Below are 15,349 nucleotides of genomic sequence, written 5' to 3'. Positions count from 1 at the left end.
TGTTCCATTCCAGAATCTTTCTCATTTTTTTTATTATGGGTCACATTCTTGAACTTCTGAGGGAATTCCCTCTGTGTTTCTGAGAGAAGTCATTTCATGTACTGTATTCACTCAATTTATGCCACCTGAGCAGGGTGGAAACACTGAGGATTTCATGTTTCGTCTTCTGAAAAACTGTGAGCCTGAACTAGTTCAATAATAGCTGGTGTGCTGAAAGCTATCAGGGGAGTCCATTTAGTGCTAGCAAAGCAGAGCAGAACAGAGCAGTTACATTTGTATGCAAAATTCAGTGCAAACTCTGCAAAATATATAGCGCAACTAGGAAAATGCTCATTCTGAGCTAGCCAGTTATTCTACTACAAGGTCATTCTTCTTCATACTTTAAAAACTTTTTTTTCAATGAGTGATTAATTTTTCATAACTCATATTACTCAAGGAGTATGCATTAAATCTCTAGTAGTTTGGTGCTGTCAAGGTATGGGCAATATGAAGGCATAAGTAAAAGACTATATTTCTCTAGATAACCAATTGCTGTGAAATCTCTGCAGTCCAAGATCAGTATAGAATTTAGCCATCAGACATTTCTGCTTTCTTCTGCAATATCAATGAAAATAAAATGGCAAGCTGGTTTATCTCAATAAATTACTACAAACATAATGGAAAACACCAATATGTATGACCCTTGGGTACACTCTAAGATTATCTCAGCAATTCTACATAGTCCAAATAAACAGCTGATATTCAGGGTCCCTCAGAGAGTGCCTCTGTGTAGAACCAACACCTGTTTTGGGATGGACATTCAAGAGTTTTATGGAGAGGAATAGGTAAGCTAATAAATGATTTATAGCAGACTCTCAAACTCCCCTAGATGCACAATGGGGCATTTATTTCGATTCACCTGCTATAAATGGAATGTTGTTGGGAGTTTTGTACCTTTCCTGTTTATACCTTTGAAGCTGTCCATTTCTATTTCTGTCCACAATTCTCCTGCTATTAATACAGTCAACGTTTTTTTAAATTCTTTTTCTGGTTGTCACTCAAGACCTCTACATCCCCACTTATCTCCCCTATCTCGAGTGTTATCTAGTCCACCTGAGCTTAATTTTTCATAAGACTTGTGATTAGGAAGATGAATTCTCCTATTTTTATCCCCCTGACCCGGTTATGACAATGTCATCTTCCATAGTTAGAATTAAAGACAAATATTGTGTTTCTTATCAATTTATCACTTATCACAAAAGAGAAATTAAATTTGTTCAGTTTAAAAAACTGAGATTGTGGAATATATAAATTTCATGGAAATCACTTAATTCTCTTCTTCAACTCTCCTACTGATATCATTGGACCTATTTTTTTTTTAAAAAAAACAACATTTTATCAATTCAGTGTACTAGGTGTGTGAAAATGAAATGTTTCTATATAAGGAGAAAAGTCAGTGAATTTTTGAGGATAGAAAAACAAGAAGGAAACCCAAAATAAGGACAAATACATTGAATTTTACCTGCACAGACATGTAAGTAATGGGAGCAAGAGAGGTCTACACTTCATTAAATGTAATGATATATTGGGTAATATAAAAGTGATAAGGCATGCTGAGTCTCACTGCAACAAGATCTAAAGTCACGAAAACAACAGAATGCAACAGAGTGAACCTATAAGAAATACTGCATTTACAGCAAAGTAATGCTTAGAAGAAGAATGCAGAAAAAATAAAATAGAAGAAGTATCTGATAGGATCCTTTTCTTAGCATAAAGGACATCTTTGGAGTAACAGAATCCCATTTCACCCTGAAGCATGCATAAGGTGCCAAGTCCAGAGTTACCAGTTCTGGATTATGGCTAGATAACTTCCAAAGCTCAGCAAAATGCTAACTATCTGATGATAATTCAAATATTTATAGTTCTAGTAGCCCAATAAATATACCTCAGGATATTCTTAGGTCTTTTACATCTGGGAATATATACAGTTTTTGAAAGAAAAGAAAAAAGGATAGATCCATTTGCTTCTGATCTGAAGTATAATGTACACAGCAAATAATTGAGCAATAATAATAAACACTCAAATTATATTAAAATCATATAAAGTAACTAGTAGATTTCCTTAATTGAACACGCAATTCACTTATGAACTGCAGTAATACACTTCACAATTGTGGGAAAAATACTGCACAACTCACTTAGCAACTGTTTTGCTTATCAACAGAAATTCTGATCTCAACTGGTCTACCTGTATCATGTCCCCATTCTACACAATAAAAGGTTGTATCTAATGTTTTCTATTTTAACCAAAACCTTAAAATTGTTTAAAATTGAAGGCTTTAAAATGCCTTATTATTTAGCCATAGTGAAACCTGAAATATACAGAGGAAATCCATTCTCACTTTACTAAGCTATGAAATACTGCAGAGAAGCTGCAGACTAGCTGTATTTCTTTTCTTCTTTTTATTTTTGAGGTAACAAGTAATTTTCTTCATTAAGCTGACAAGCTGTAAACACCGTGGAAGGTCACCCCAAGAAAATTGCTAAATTTCACAATTCCTCCAGATCTATATTCTGTTCCTTTCTTTCCTAAAGTATCCAAATGATCTATCTATGTTTTTTCTTTGAGCAGATGCACTGGGGTAGTGGGGTGGGGTTAAGGGGGAAGGAATGGAAAGCAAAGAAAGAGTTTAAAAATGTACTCTGCCCATTTGATTATAATTAGCTGTGTGTATGTCCCAACGAAGCACAATACTTACAGCTCAGCATCTCTACTCCTACATGCAGGCCCATGATAGTAGTCAACCTTCACAGAATATTCATGTGATCAAGCAGAGCAGCTGTCAGATGCTCCATAATTTAGTTAACTGCCGCATCATAAGATCAAGGCTATGAAGATAGGGATTCAGCATCAGCTAATATTGTCTGATTATTGAATTTGAATTATGACATGCTAATTCTTTAGTTGTTGCCATTTTTTTACTCAACAGAAATTTATACTTTTAAGAAGTGGCTAGAATGAAAAATGAAGCAGGTTTTTTTTAGAATGCACATGTTGGCATTAAGATAATGGGGGACAATGAAAAACAATTTGCAAGATTTCATTATCTTCACTATCCATTGTGTTAAGATGTATTCATCTTCTTTCATGCATAAAGCTTTACATGGTTTAAGTGAAGCCCTATTGTCCATCAAAATGGAAAATGGCAAGAATTAAAACTACAATGGGCTTCTAGGGGTACATATGCATCAATCATAAATTAATCAGTTTTCAACAGATACACACATTTGTCTCTCTCTCTCACACACACACACAGACACACAAACATGTTTATATATAATCTTTTCTGAAAGCAAGACTTTTGTCAAAATCTTATCAATTTAGTATCTTTAATTTTGTTAAGACTAATAACTTGCAGATAATAGTCTAAACTACATTTCAAGTAATCCAATACAACTGTTCTCTCTCTTCCTTTTTTAGCTCATTTTTATAACTATTTCTGTCAAGACAAAGGGAGAGGACGGGACATTCAGGGAACTGTTACAGACAGGTTTATTGTAGATTGATATTTATAACAATAATAATAATACAGTTGGAAGAGACCTTGGAGGTCTTCCAACCCCCTGCTCAGGCAGCAAACCCTATACCATTTCAGGCAAATGGCTGTCCAGTCTCTTCTTAAAAACTTCCAGTGTAGGAGCATTCACAGCTTCTGGAGGCAGGTTGTTCCACTGATTAATTGTTCTAACTGTCAGGAAATTTCTCCTTAGTTCTAAGTTTCTTCTCTCCTTGGTTAGTTTCCATCCATTGCTTCATGTCCTGCCTTCAGGTGCTTTGGTGAATAGCTTGACTCCCTCTTCTTTGTGGCAGCCCCTGAGATATTGGAACACTGCTATCATGTCACCCCTCGTCCTTCTCTTCATTAAACTAGACATATCCAATTCCAGCAACCGTTTCTTATATGTTTTAACCTCCATTTCCCTTATCATCTCTGTTGTTCTTCTCTGTGCTCTTTCTAGAGTCTCAACATCTTTTTTTTTTACATTGAAGTGACCAAAACTGGATACAGTATTCAAAGTGTGGCCTTACCAAGGCATTGTAAAGTGGTATTAACACTTAACATGATCTTGACTCTATCCTTTTATTAATGCAACTTAGCAGTGTGTTGGCTTTTTTGGCAGCTGCAGCACACTTCTGGCTCATATTTAAGTGATTGTCCACTAGGATTCTGAGATCCCTCCCACAGTTATTACTATTGAGCAAGATACTACCTATACTGTATCTGTGCATTTGGTTTTTCTTGCCTAAATATATAACCTTACTTTTTCCCCCCATTGAATTTCATTTTGTTAGATAGGTCCTGTTCAAGTCTGTCAGGACCCTTCTGTATCTTAAGCCTATCTTAGCTATTCCTGCCAGCTTGGAGTCATCTGCAAATTTGATGAGTTCCCCATTACACACTTCCCTCCATGTAGATGCAGTTCCATTGAGGACCACACGCTGAGTACGGCCTGTCAGCCAGCTACAAATCCATCTGGTGGTGATGCTACCTAACCCACATTTTTCTATCTTATCAAGTAGTAGGTTGTGGTCTACTTTATCTAATGCCTTACTGAAGTCCAAGTAAATTATATCCACAGCATTCCTCTGCTCCACTAATTTTGTCACCTGGTCAAAGAATGCAATAAGATTTGTCTGGCATGATCTGTTTTTGACAAACCCATCTTGGCTTTTGGTAATGACTTTGTTTGCCTCTAAGTGTTCATTGATTCATTGCTTGATTATCTTTTCCAGAATCTTCCCAGGTATTGAGGTCAGGCTGATAGGTCTTTAGTTTCCTGGATCCATTTTCCCCTCTTTTTTGAAGATGGGAACTACATCAGCTCTTTTCCAGTCCCTCTGGTAGTTCCTCTGTGATCCAGGATCTTTGAAAGATATGATTATTGTTAGCCATTAAGACATGTAACTTACCACCAAATAACTTCTGATCACATAGAACCTCCATGAGCCTTATAAGTGTTCTTACTCTATAAACCATTATCAACCATTTCAAAATGAATTTATAAAGAGTTAAAAGAAATTAAGCATGAGAAATAGACAAAACTAAAGCTTCTTTTCCACAAATGTGATGGTGTTTTGCTGCTTCACTTTATCTTGCTGAAGGTCAAGTAACATATGGCTGACCTTAACATTTTAAAAAAGTGTAAAAGAAATGTGCAGAATCCTTGTCTGAGTCAGAAACAATTGAATCAGTTGAAGAAGTTAAGCCTTCCCACCTATACACTTTTATTGGAGAACAATAGAAGATTTTCTTTTTTAAAAAAACTTTCATCTACTCATAGAATAGGATTTCAGCATCATCAGAATAACATATAACATACATAGACACAGCATCATAAAACAAGCCCCTCCCATTTCTATATGGGTTAGAGTACTGCATAGGTGCCCCCAAATGGGTGGGGCTCGCACTGTATCATTCTGTTGAAAGCTGCAAAAACCTGTGGATGTCATTACAGGAGTGTAAATCAGACCCTGGAGATTATGTTTCTTTAGCAATGACATATTATATTAAAATCCATATTTATAAAAGCTGCATATTATATAAATATGGAAATATTAATATTGATGAAGAAGAAAATAACATTTTCTATGTTGTTTCCTTATCTTTTGCAAATGTCTTTAATATCTCCTGCTTGATCATCTTTTTAAGAAACCCAGATACTTTAGCGAAATTGTAGGCAAAATTCCAATCACCTGATTGTCTTAGTTTTCTTTTTCTGTTAATAATATGCTACAATGATCAATAACTGTACTCCATAATTTTGAAAATGAGGGTGCATTGCAAAGTTATATAAGGCATAAAACCAACCTTTTTCAATTCTTTTCTTAATCAACTGAATATAGATTTTGCTTTTTCATTATCTCTATTCAACTGGTTGAAGCATGATGTCAGAGTCCTTACCAGCCCTGCTCCCATAGATGACAAATGATGGTCAATAAGGTAGCTGGCTAGGCAGGAACATTCTGACCAGCATTTATTGACGGCAAATAACAGCAAATAAAGTCAGCACTAGGAATAATCTGCTCCCAGCGCCTTACATGTAGTCAGCCCCCTTAGTGCCACCCCCCCAATCAGCTAGCCAGCATCTGGTGTCCGTCCTCAAAAACAGCAACACCGGCCAGGAGGAGAGATCAGCTGTTCAACTGCCCGGCTGTTCAGGGGCGTGGTGTTGCAGGTAGGGCTGCTCCTGTCACTCCCCTGCATGCTGTCCTTAATGCCTACCACCGACAGGGCTTCTGCTGTTCAGCAGTTGAGAGTCAGGGATTCTCTGGGTGTTTTGTGGTGTCAGCGGCTCGCTGCTAGGCTGTGGCCCCTTGGCTGTCCCCCTCCCCCCTCCCTGTAGTGGCAAGCACATGGGGCTTGACACATGACATCCAGATCTGGTTAGTTTAGCCATTTAGCTATTTCTCAATATAGTACAGTATGATCCCTATTGCTAAGCAGGGATTAATTCTAAATTACATATACTTGCTTTTTTATTATATTATGTTATCTTAATTAAACCTTTATTGTTCAAAGATATTGCAGTATCTTTCAGACTTTAACAATAGTATAAATAACAGTTTTAAATTGAATTCAGCAAAAAACATGCAGAGCCATATCTTTGTGCTTAGTATTTTGAACCCATGACTTCTTGGCTATGTTAGAACAGTTATTCTAAAATAAGGTCTTGAAAAAAAAAGTATTTGGGTTTGTCAGTGAATCTTCAGCACAAAATCAAGTTACAAAAAGAGTCTTTCAAAATAGACTAAGTATCATTTTCAGAAACATCTCATTGTCCTCATGAAAAAAAAAATGTACAGGTCATAATACAAAATATGGTGAAACAGACTGGCTCCAGGTTGGCAAAGGAGTGCCACAAGACTTTCCTAGTCATTCATCTTATAATAGATAAGTTGTATAAGTTATATACATTATATGTATACAATATAATGTATATACAGTATAATATACATTCAGTAAAATGTATTGGATTGGAAAAACATGATTTTAAAACTGGAGGAAGAAACACCAATTACCTGTACTAGACTGTTGATACTAACCTAAGGATCTGCAAAAACTAGTAATTGAACCCAGTGAAAAAAATGGTGCTAAGAACTGAATATAAAGAAGACCAAACTAATGATAACATACTGAACAATTAGCCTTAAAACTGGTAATGAATATATTGAGATGGTGATAGCTTCTGCCTTTTAGGAAAAACCATGAATAGTAAAGAAACATATCACGAGTAAGCCCATGATACAACAGCCATGAAAGACATGGAAAAGATACTAAAATGCCATGTTTTCTCTATACTTACAAAGGTCAGAATCATATTTTAAGCAATTATTTACATTATGACCATCTATAGCAGCCTAAGGTGGAATTTGTAGAAGAAGGATAAGAAGAATATTGACACTTTTGAACTTTGATGTGAAGACTCCTGAGAATACCATGCACAGCAAATATAATTAATATAAGCAAATGAATCAGCCAAGAAATCAAGCCCAATTGATTGAGGCACAAATCACTAGATTCAAATTATTATGTTTAGGACACACTACCTGAAGATCTAACTCTCTGGAAAAGCCTCTAAGGTTGGGAAAAATCAAAAGAAAGAGAAGCAGAGAAAGAAAAATCAACAGCAGGGTACTTTTTTAAAAAAGGAGAAATACTAAGGAAATTATATAAATAAGATAACGGAAATAGTATATTTTATTGCTGAATTAATACTTTTCTATTTCCTATTCTACCATAGCTCTAAATCATGCCATGATTACTTGGTCTCCAAATAAATTATTTACAGAAATTGTTAATAAAGATTTTTAAATTAAATCTTTTAAATGAGCATTTTACTGAAGGTACAAATTGTAACTCAAAATATAAGGTTGAAGTTCAACTTTAAAAAGCACCTACTGAGGAACAAAAAATGTTATAATCTCACATGAATAGGTAAATAAAAATGCATCTTTTGCTTTATAGTTTAAAATATTAGCTTAGTTGTTTGAACAAAAGAATGAACATGAAATATTAAGAATATTTGGTACTTCCATGATGATAATATCTTACTTGGATGTGTATGTACTGTATATGTATATTACTATTACAATTTAAATATATTATCTAGTGCTCTGTGAAATATAAAATAAAACTATACTGTTATGCTAATCCTCATGATATTTATAGAAAAGAACTATTGGATCATTGGTTGTAAGGAAGAAAAAAACCTCTGCAAATTCATTAATTTTATTCCTCCACACAAACAAAACTCTAAGCCTGAAATCATCAGAATTCATACCTACTGCACTGTAGTCCAGTCACAGTTTTGTGACTTTCTGGGTTATGATTATACAATAGAATCAATTAAGTCTCTATTCAGAAGTTTATGTTGTGGGGTTTTGTGTGATACTTTTTGTGCTATAATTTAATAACATTCCATACATCCATGTACAAAATATAAGACAAAGTTACCAATAGTCCAGGTTGCACTACAAGAATAGCACTTTGATCTTGCAAGACAACTTGGAAAACAAATAAATGGCCAGGTATAAAAATGATGGTGAAGTGCCCCTTAGGAGGAAATAAGATGCATTATTTACTGGTAGCTTGACTAGCTGTAGTGAGGAAACTACTATAAGGTAAGTGTTGTTTCTTTCTTCCCTTAGGTAAGTTTTTAACAGTTTCCTCCTAATGGTTTTGGATTCATATATTCTTGTAAATATTTCATTAGAATATAGTACATTAAAACCATTTCTGCCATCTGCTTTAAAATACCATAATGACAAATGCACTAGGCAGGAAGAAGGAAGTTTCCATACACTTCCTCTGCCATCCATAATACATTGTATATTTATCCTTTAGTCTCCTTGCATAGTATTATAATAGGATCTAAAGTTCTTTGTTGATATTCCCACATATTCTTGTGCTTTCATACATTTCAGATAGGTTCTGTGTCTAGTATTTTCTCTTCTTTATAAGGTATGGTCATCAGTCTTTAAAGAGAGCCAAACTGGTCTGTTTTTGAGACTGAATATCAACAAAATATGCATTATATAAAGGATTTATTGCCTGAAGAAATGCAAAATAAGGATCTCCTTGACACAGAACCAGAGTAACATTAATATTTTAATTGCTAAAAGGGTTTCGGTTTACAAAGAAGAGATAGTCATTTTAATCTAGTGATTAAGACACCAAGCTAGAAAGTGGGAGAGCATGATTTCAAATCTTGCCTTAGCTATGAATGCCAGCTGGATCACTTTGGGTCAGTCACTCTCTCTCAGCCCAACCTGCCTGACATGTTGTCATTGGGAAAATAGGAGAAAGAAGGTGTTGGATATTTTTTGAGCCTTGAATCATTTGTAAAACTAATAAAGCTATTGTATCAATCAATCAATCAATCAATATTTCCTTCAAATTACAATTTATATTTATGGTTAAAACACACTAGAAATGCCTACATCTTTACAATATTACACCATCTAAAATCCCATAGTATAATTGATGCAAGCAAAACTTCAAAAGTTGGATGACTAATTAACTATAGACATGAGTAAAGAGAGACATATAAAATCTAAATTTATACATCCCAGGTACAATTGCAGAATAATTTCATCAAGGAGGAAATTCTGCAATATCTGACTATTTTAGAGGAGTATGGAGATGGGCTTGAAGAATTCAGCAGCCTTTAAGTAAATACCAGCTTATATCTGAAAGGAAGGAAGGAGTATCAAAGAAAGTTAAGACTGCCCTGCCTCGATTTCCTTCGGTAGAACAGTGGAGAAAGGGAATAGCTATCAGGCTTTCAAGTTTAGTTATTATTACTGGGTGTGAAGCTAACGAGTAGGCTGGCTTGGTCACTCAACAGTGAGAAACTGGTGAAGGGGGCACAGCAGCGCCTGCACTTTCTGCGTCATGTGAGAAAAGCTCATCTTCCTTCCCCTGTTCTGACTACTTTCTACAGCGGGACGACTGAGAGCATCCTGTCATACAGCATCACAGTCTGGTTTGGAATCATCACTGCTTCAGACAGGAAGGGGGTGCAGAGAGTGGTGAGGATGGCCGAAAAGATCATTGGCAGTTCCCTCCCTCCCATCCAGGACATAGCACAAAAGTGTTGTTTGAACAAGGTCTGTAAGATTATCTGGGACACTACTCATCCTCTTCACAACCTGTTTTCCTTGTTACCTTCTGGGAGGAGGCTTCATGGTATCCGTAGCAGAACATCCAGATTCAGCCATAGTTTCATTCCACACAGCACTAACCTTGTGAACTCTCAGGCTTCCTCCTTCCATTATATATTCAAGATGGACAGTATTTAATATTTATTTGTTATGTATATGTAGGGGTGTGGGTCTATACATATGTTGTATATAGTATTTTTTAGCTGTGTGTCATGTATGTGTTTCACTTTGAGAGCGGGCAACTAAATTTCATTTTTGATGTGTGCCATTGTGCCCACAGTAAAAAATGACAATAAAGATTATCCTATCTTGTCTTGCCTTGCCTTGCCTTGCCTTACCCTACCCTACCCTACCCTACCCTACCCTACCCTACCCTACCTTACCTTACCTTACCTTACCTTACCTTACCTTATCTTATCTTATCTTATCTTATCTTATCTTATCTTATCTTATCTTATCTTATCTTATCTTATCTTATCTTACGTCCTGCAGCAATAAAGTTTCAGCAGTGCTTGTGCATCTTTCTTCTGACTTAGTCTATCTTAAAGAGCCAACAAAATATACTCTCTAAGGCTGTTGGAAATGTAATTATCTCAAGAAAATGTATAGTATATAAGAAGAAGGTGTTATAGCAAGTCCTAAGAGTACATAGTCTTTATGTTTCATCACAGTAAACAAGGTTTGGTAGAAAATAGTAGCCAGTACAAAGCTTTCACAACTAGAATAATCAGTTCTTAATTTGTTGTTCCCTTTAGAAAGGGACAAATGCTAGCTGGAGCATTAGGCATTTCCTGTACTTTCCAAGGTAATGCACAGCACATAACCATTACCCAATCATAAATTTGTATGATAGATTTTTATGCAGCCCTTCCAACACTATGAAGAACGGCCAGATTCCAAGACCAAGATACAAATGTTACATATTGTATGTCCACAATCTTTTTTTTTACTCCATCTGAAAAAGCCAAAATTATATTTAGTCAAAATTATATTTAGTACAAGAGAATACTCCACTGAGCTGTTTGAAATTGGTATTTTGCAAAGAATGTTAATGTAAACCATCTCTCCTTGAAATGTTAAGCAGCTGTGTGTTTGGAAACCTCTTGCAACTGCTTCTCCATTAAGCCCTATTTGTGTGTACATGTTTTGCTTGCTGATAGACTCAACACAAATATTACCTTTTCCTAATATGTACTCATTTAATCATTAATTCATTAATTCATTCTTAATTGTTTATAAGTGCCTATCTCACATTTGTGACTTTGGGCCGCTTATATTAAAACTTAAACAGTACAAAAATCAATGAACAAATAAATAAATAAACCAGCCAGGCAGACAATACAAATGTTAAAAACAAATAAACCATTAAAACCATAGAATATGACAACAGGGAGAGCACAGTTACTCAGGAACAGTTACAGCCATTTTATGGGACTATATTGTTATCTGATCCTCACGCCATATGGCTATACTCTGTTGTACTCAATATGTGTTTTACTGTAAAAACTGTGAGCCAATTATATTTATTATCCTATTTGTAGTTTATTCTTTCTATTGTCCCTCTAGCATGAAAAAAGAAAATCTGTTTCTTTTGAAAGTGTACACTCACCAATCCTTTTATCACAATAAAAAAGGCCAACTAGAGAGCACACATGGAACTATCAATAACATCTTCAAAGGAATAAAATGCATACAGAAGAAGAAAACAAGGCAGAAGACTGGCAGAGAGCATCCATGAACACCAATTAGCAGTCAGAAGATATGGTTGAAACTCCTTCATTTCACAACACATGGACACACTTCACCATAGTTTCAACTGGGAATCAGGATCATCTTAGAGATTAACACCACACCACACACACACATACACACACACACACACTCACGGACATATATTAAAGAAACAATAAAAAAAGATTAAAACAGTTACTCACCAGCAATCAACACCAATGAGCAGAATGACAGCAAGATTAACATTACACCTGCAATCAAGAAGCAAACAATACCCCGATCAAGGAACTGCCAAACAAGCTAACAGTAAACAACAGCCCAATCAAGGAACCACCAAAACTGCTCCCCCAACACTGACAGGACAAGTCACTATAATATAATATGAGAGCAAACCCCACTCCCTTTTAGCACTGATAATGTTCCCTAGTAATAATAATAATAAACCTTTATTGTCAAAGTACACTACAACATGTGTACATTGAGATTAGCTGAGCCTCCCCCCGTGCTCTCTCCCCCCAACACACAGTGACAACAAACCCTCCATCCTACCACACCATGTGAACCAACTATACCACACACCGGCCTCCCAAGTCAATTCTGCATACGTTCACAGAGATTATGTCCCATTTAAAAGCCTAACAGCCCACAGATAAAAGCTATTTTTCAGCCTGTTGGTACGGCTGGCTATATTCCTATATCTCCTACCAGATGGTAGGAGAGTAAAGAGATACCGTCCAGTATCCAGTATCCAGTATAGTAATGAAATGTCTGCAAGAAAACAACCATGCTCAGAGAGCACCAAGGAACCCATTTAATATATTGTTACACTGAATTATGCAGCCTGTGGCCTATTGGGTCATTCCAGAGGTATTTCCTTATCTAAATATAGAAATAGAATGACCATTGGTGGGCAAAAAGTCAATGAATATTTTGTATTTTTTGCAACTTTGAAGTTAATAAAGTGAACTTACTGATTTTACCACATTTTCTGATTTTTGGAAACTGAGTTATTTCTGGTTCTGCTGAAGTTTATTATATTCCCTGCAAATCAGCAAGGTTCTAAAACTATTGTAGGCTTTCCATGCTACCTTTAATGGAGTTTTTGCTTCATACTCATCTTTCATATTGCATGCTTAAACCAATTCTAGTTTCCCTGTGCTACCAAAATTCAGCTTCTTCTTGAAACTTGTCTCTTTTTGCAGAAATAGTTTCTATTGTCCTAGTCCAGCCACTATAGCAATATATAACCAGGACCATAACTTTGAGAGAAAGCAGTGTACAGCAAAACTACAAGATGCTACCACTTTAATTTCATTTTTATCAAAACTTTTTAATGCACCTGAAGAATGTTAGCTTGGCAGATGGGACATTCTAATAGAAGAGAATATTTGCAACTTATGGTTAAACTGTGGAGTCCTTGGTGCTCTATGAGCTTGGTGGTTTTCTTGCAGAAGATTCATTACCATGATGTAACATCATCATTACATCAGAAGATCACAGTGCTTTTGTTTATATTTTTCATGTTGACTTTTCTATCCATATTTTTTTTCATCATATTATCCAATCACATTTGTCAAACCACCATAGAAATGAAAATAAATATAATGGAAAAGTAGAGCAGCTGCTACAGCTTTTTCACTATGTTTGTATGTTGTGGACGAAGGAGATTTTATTATATCAAGACTGGTGTTACTGTATCTCCTTAGAATTGGATTATATTCTCTAGTCTACACGCTTCTATAGATTTCCTGCAATTGAAGACAATGTGATATGACTTGTAGGACTTTATAGCATTTGAGAGTCAAAGGCATCAAAATGCTCTGAATTGTATTGGAGCAGGAATTTAGCATTTGTTTGTTATCTCTTAATGTCTGGAATCACCCAAAAGCTTTATCAGCAAAACAGTAACTTCTTTAAGAAGTTGCACATATGTATTACAATGGTATCCTGCCATGCAAGACATATTGTATAGTACTACTAACTAGTGATTTTCAGGACAGTTAGAAATAAAGACAGTTACAATTCAGTTTCATTCTGCTTTGTTAGGGATTACAAGTTTAAACACTGGTGGCAGAAAGGTACCTACCGGTAAGTTGATCAATTGAAAGTTACATTATTATGACTAATTATCTAATTGATTTTAGTGTGATCATCCTAACTGTGAATAAAACATATTATAAAGAATTATTATGAAATACAGCATTTGAACTAATCAGCACACATCGATAATAATATAATCTGAAACAATTTAAATATATTGTGTTGTGTAGCGGGTTCTTTGGCGCAGGAATGAAGACGAGGCAAGTGCGTTCAGGAAAGCTCATAGCTTATTGCTTGAACTGAGAATTGGGCTGTAACTAGCTGCAATATATAGTCTAGCCCCTAGGCGGCAGCCAATAGGTTTGAAGCAACCATTGCCGCCTAGGGACAGCCAATACCAGCACTGGAGACTTGTAGTCTGGGTTGCTGGAGAGCTGTTAGCTGCTCCAGCAACCCACGTGGTATTACCATTGAGCCCAATACATAACACCCCTCCCCTCTTAGATCAGACAATATTGTAACACAATTTAGTCTTAATACAATTATCAAGATTCATTATCAAAACAATCCTAAATAATAGTAATATAAAATAAACCCATATAGGTTACAAGGTTAACTTACAGCATCTGAATGAATAGGCTTCATTGACAGCACACTAGACAGTTAACATCATAGCATCTGAATGAATAGGCCTTCATTGATAGCACACTAGACAGTTAACATCAAAACTCCCAGTTTCTGTAGTACAGTGGCAAGTTGCAATACAACAACATTATAGATCTTTATTTTACAACGTAATCAGCAAGATATGAAGGAGGCTTGTGTGCCCTAGTGGAACATCTCGGAGTTCCAGTCACTTTGTGGTCTACCAGCTTACCCAGTGGGCTGGGTAGACCCATGTCCCTTGTTGCTCCTGAGTCAAGGGGATTAGATGCTCTCTGGCTGGCCTCTCCAGGTTGGCCCACCCCAGAGTCAGACTGATCAGCAGAGTAGGCACAGCTGTTGCTGAAGTTTAGTTTAGTTTAGTTTATTAATATTTCTATACCGCCCTTCTCCCGAAGGACTCAGGGCGGTGAACAGGGCAAGAATAAAAATGCAAAATTACAAATATTAAAAAAAGATTAAATAGTTGCCCACTAAAAAACAATCGATACAATACAATTAAAAAACCCCAATAAAACAGCAATAAAAAACCCCACCAATCCCCCATCAGGCCAGGCCGGCTTGTTCAAATAAAAATGTTTTTAGATCGCGGCGAAAGGAGCGAAGATCGGGCGCCATCCGGAGCTCTACCGGTAACTGATTCCATAGTTCCGGGGCGCCCACAGAGAAGGATCTCCCCCTGGGGGCCACCAATCGACATTCTCTGATCGG

The sequence above is a fragment of the Vipera berus genome (assembly GCF_964194415.1).
Source record: "Vipera berus genome assembly, chromosome: 4".
In the NCBI taxonomy this organism is placed as follows: domain Eukaryota; kingdom Metazoa; phylum Chordata; class Lepidosauria; order Squamata; family Viperidae; genus Vipera; species Vipera berus.
The sequence above is the reverse complement of the archived record's forward strand: the minus strand, read 5'-3'. Positions refer to the sequence as shown.